Genomic DNA, 5,000 nt, shown 5'->3' with positions numbered 1-5,000 from the left:
CTGGGACAGGACAGAGAAGGTGAGAAGGTGAGAAGGTGAGAAGGTGAGAAGGTTCAAATAATAGTTTAAAGTTTTGATGATGAGCAAGAAACACATGGCAAAAAGCTCTCCCCGGACTGTGAGAAAAGAAAAAGCCTACAACACCTGGTATTCCAAACGGTCTCCCATCCAGGTACTAACCAGGCCCAACCCTGCTTAGCTTCCAAGATCAGATGAGATCGGGCACTTTCCTGGTGGTATAGCTGCAGGCGGGAGAGCGTTTTATTTTATTTCTCTTATTCTGCTGCTGCTGCTGCTGCTGCTGCTGCTGCTGCTGCTGCTGCTGCTGCTGCTGCTGCTGCTGCTGCTGCTGCTGCTGCTGCTGCTGCTGCTGCTGCTGCTGCTGCTGCTGCTTGTCGTCAGACAGAAAGAATTATAAGCCCTGGGACAGGACAGAGAAGGTGAGAAGGTGAGTAGGTGAGAAGGTGAGAAGGTTCAAATAATAGTTTAAGGGGCGTGGTCTGGATGGTGAACTGAACGGAAGCAAGGTGAGGGAGCTCCGCGGTTAGCCAGCTTTTCAGCATTCCATCTGCATCCATCGGTGGCTATTTTCACCTTGTTACTTCATCCTGGTTGTCCCACGTACATGTCGGGTCACCGCACGAAAAAATCCACGAAAATGCCGAACTTTTTTGAGCCGAAAATTCGGAAAAAGCATGCATCTCGTTTGTCGGGCCTACCTCGTGATCCAGAGGAGGACTCGGACGCATCTACAGGCCCTACCTTGTCTTCTCGCTCCAGACCTCCCTCACCATCGGACGCCCAACATGCCGATTTGGTTCAAGACACACACGCACTCACCTCACACACTATGAAGTCGCTTCTACGCGAGATGCGGGAACAACTCCGTCAGGACATCCAGGACATCGCTAATTCCATCCGCCGCGACCTGGATGGCCTGGGAGACCGCACAGATCAACTGGAGAGACGCATGGAGGAATTCGCCGACGCTCACAACACCCTTGCGGATGACCACACAGCACTTAAATCGGAGATAGCACATCTCCAGACGAAAGTGATGGATCTGGAGGACCGCTCCCGGAGGAACAACATACGCCTACGGGGCATTCCAGAGGACATAGGCCAAGAGGCCTTGCAAGATTTTGTAGTGGACCTCTTCAAACATCTCCTGGGAGAAGGTAATAACGCTGACATACGCCTAGACAGACTGCACCGTGCCGCGAGGCCCAAAGCACTATCCCTGAAATCCCCTAGGGACGTTCTGACTAGGGTGCATTTTTATGATGTAAAGGAAAAGATAATGCAGGCGGCCAGACGTAAACCTGATCTCCCTCCTCGCTTCCAGAACATCATGCTTTTAACAGACCTCTCTCAACTTACCCTTCAGCGTCGCCGCTCCTTCGCTCCGGTGACGAGCCTCTTGAGATCTCATCAAATCTCCTACAGATGGGGTTACCCCATCCGTCTCATCATTGTTAGAGATGGCTCCGCGTCTTCCATCCACACCCCGGAGGACGGCTTGGCTCTTCTGCATACATGGGGAATCGACTCGCCTGCTGATCCTGTTCCACCGCCACCTGTTGCCGCGAAAGAAAAGATCTCCCCGCAGAAACAGTTGAAGAGGGACTGGTCCACGAAAACTTGAAGCCCTACGCTACTCTCCGGGACGGTAACCTCTTGATTTCTCCATGTTGTGCCTCCCGCTGCCACCAGGGTCTTGAGCGGGTCGACCACGATGTTTCCCCTATGTGAGGGTTTTTTTTTTGGTTTTTTTTTGTGTTTAGCTGATTTTTCTACACGTTTTACTGTTTTCGTTTATCATACACGTGCGCTACACACATACTTTCCATTTTCTCGCTTGCCCCCGGCTACTCCGGATTCATTTGGGCGATTCCCATCTATAAGACCCGGCTCTGACTTGCTCGAGTCTGTGACCTTTATTGCCCCATCCGTGGGCCCTAGTTGATCTCCCCCTCTGGGAAGCTGTTTACCAGCACTGCACACTTCATTACACCTTTTTCTTTTTTATATATATATATATATATATATATATATATATACCGTTTTGCATACACGATTTTTTCCTTTTTTTTTTTTAATATATATATATACATGCACATCTCCCTCGGGTTCCTACATACGGCCACGTTGCGTCACACAGTTTTTGGCTACGCGGCCTCCCGCTGGATGTGCCTATCTCACTTGATGTGCCTATGTCACCTCTCCACCCCCCTAGTGCTATTTACCTCTTTAGCACACCTTTTCCATATCATGTTTGGGCTCGCTGCCCTGGTTATACATTTTTATTGTTTATCATATGTTATCTTTTTGTTTGTAATCAGTGATGCTTCTCCTTTGAATATTCTTTCATCTCCACACCGTTTCGTTTTGTCTGGTCGGGTGTGGTCACCCATATGTCGCTATCACATGCTCCATTCTGAGGGATTGTCTCCCCTGTGGGTATTCTTTCACCTGACAATTGCGGTTTTTTTTTACACTTTATACCTATGGCTGAATTGATTTTACTCTCCATAAACGCCAAGGGCCTTAATACCCCTCAGAAGAGGAACTCCCTGTGGTCTGAAGTCAAGTTACATAAAGCCAATATCGTATGTGTCCAAGAAACTCACTTTAAAAAGTCTAGTACGGTTAATTTATTTTCCAAACGCTTTCCCTGGCACTACCACTCCATGGCCACCTCTAAAAAGGCGGGAGTCTCGCTTCTTTTCTCAAACACCTTCTCATTTTCCTTGATACGTAAATGCCCTGACCCGCAGGGACGCTACCTCATCTTGGTGTGCGACATTAATTCCGTCCGATACACTATAGCCTCTTTTTATGCCCCCAACACCTCCCAGTTTCAATTCTTCAGTTCGTTTTTATCTAAACTAGATGCTTTAAAACAGGGTCAGGTCATCCTATGTGGCGACTTGAATGCGGCTCTTCATCCCCAACTGGACAGCTCCACCTTCAGACACTCCACACACACCTCCCGCACACATGCGCTTGGCTCCGCTATGTCCTCTTTATTACACTCCAACCAACTATTTGACGCCTGGAGGGTCCTACACCCCTCTGAACGCGATTACACGTATTATTCCGCGCCACACTCATCATATTCCCGTATAGATTACATTTTTCTAGATAAATTTACTCTCCAATCAGCCAAGTCGTGCTCCATAGGGTCCATAACCTGGTCTGACCATGCCCCGCTTATACTTACCCTTGCGCTTTCTTATCCCGTCTCGGGCAGAGGTAGTTGGCGCCTTAATGACAGCCTGCTGTCACATCCGGCGCATAAGGAACAAATTCAGACGCATCTCACTAATTACTTTCTTGACAACGCCTCCCCTGACTCCTCTGTGGAGACGGTCTGGAATGCTCATAAAGCAGTCATGCGCGGCCGGCTGATTAGTTTAGCCTCCCACCTTAAGAAACAATATCTTGCTGATAAAACTTCCCTTCTCATGCAACTTCACGATTCTGAGACTCTTCACAAACGCCACCCGACTGATTCCCTAATGCGCAATATCAAACACATTAAATCCCAATTGTCGGAAATTAACGCCCGCTCCACGGCATATATGCTGATGAAGCTTAAACAAAAGTTTTATGCGAAAGGCAATAAAGCTGACTCTCTTTTGGCTAGAAAACTTAGGCACACTATTTCTTTATCCCGCCCTTCTCATATCCTTGACGCTACGGGTCGCGAGATTCGCAACCCTTCTCAAATGGTCGAGACTTTCGCCACCTACTACTCCAAATTATACAACCTGCAACATGACACTGCCCTCTCTCAACCCTCACTAGCGGACATTAATGCTTATTTAGATTCTACACACTTACCCATCCTCACACCTGAGATTTCTGAGCCTCTTGCCACGCCTATTGAGTTGAGGGAGATTGAAAGAGCTGTGTGCCAGCTTAAAAAGGGTTCAGCCCCGGGTCCGGATGGATTCACTGCCGCGTATTATCGCTCTTTCTTACCTACTTTAGGGCCTCATTTACTTTCTCTTTTCCGTTCCTTTATGTCGTCTGGCACTATTCCTTCTGAGAACCTTAGAGCGCATGTAGTTACTTTGCCTAAACCGGGTAAGCCACCCACAGTATGCCCTAATTTCCGTCCCATTTCTCTCCTCAACACCGACCTCAAGATCTACGCGAAAATTCTAGCAAATAGACTGGCCCCTCTACTGCCCTCCCTTCTGCACCCTGATCAGGTCGGCTTTGTTTTGGGTCGCCAGCCTTCCGACAATACCCGCAAGTTCCTGAATTCCCTTTGGGATGCAGCCAAACACAAACGCCCCAGCCTTTTTATTTCTTTCGACGCCGAAAAGGCGTTTGATAGACTCCATTGGCAATTTCTGTCGCGTGTTCTGCATAAATTTAATTTTCCCCCTCCATTTATTCAAGCGGCCCTAGCACTCTACACAGCTCCCACCGCTTGCATTTCGATGATGGGTTTCCTCTCCTCCCCGTTTTCCATTACGAACGGTACCCGTCAGGGATGCCCCTTATCCCCCTTACTTTATACGCTCGCACTCGAACCCTTAGCGGCCAACATACGCTCGGACCCCCTGATCTCTGGATTTCCGTTACCTAATGGCGATACTAGCAAGCTCGGACTGTTCGCGGATGACATTCTGGCATCGGTCACCTCCCCGGAGCGATCCCTCCCCGCTCTTTTCTCTCAATTCTCCCGCTACTCTAAAGTCTCCTATCACTCTATCAACATTTCTAAGACGCAGGCGATGTGTCTCCATCTGGGCCCGGGTAGCAAGGCTCGTCTCTCTTCCGCTTACAAGTTCGAGTGGAGGTCCTCCCACCTCTCTTATCTGGGTACTCGCTTACCCAAGTCACTTCACGACATAAACACTCTTAATTTAGTGAAGGTTTGGGACTCTGTGAGGAGGGACATTGTTAGGTGGCGTGGCTATGAGCTCTCTTGGCTGGGCAGGGTAAATGCCTTAAAAATGACAGCCCTCCCGAAATTACTTTAT

General features: G+C 48.8%; 1 pseudogene; it reads right to left on the bottom strand.

The window, feature by feature from the left end:
• Positions 1-132: 132 nt before the first annotated feature.
• On the bottom strand, positions 133-250 carry LOC149297298 (5S ribosomal RNA; annotated as a pseudogene).
• Positions 251-5,000: the final 4,750 nt, after the last annotated feature.

The sequence above is a fragment of the Sceloporus occidentalis genome, unplaced genomic scaffold, assembly GCF_023333645.1.
Source record: "Sceloporus occidentalis isolate IW3139 unplaced genomic scaffold, rSceOcc1.0.p SCAF_38, whole genome shotgun sequence".
Lineage (NCBI taxonomy): Eukaryota > Metazoa > Chordata > Lepidosauria > Squamata > Phrynosomatidae > Sceloporus > Sceloporus occidentalis.
This window is presented reverse-complemented; position numbering and strand designations above follow the sequence as displayed.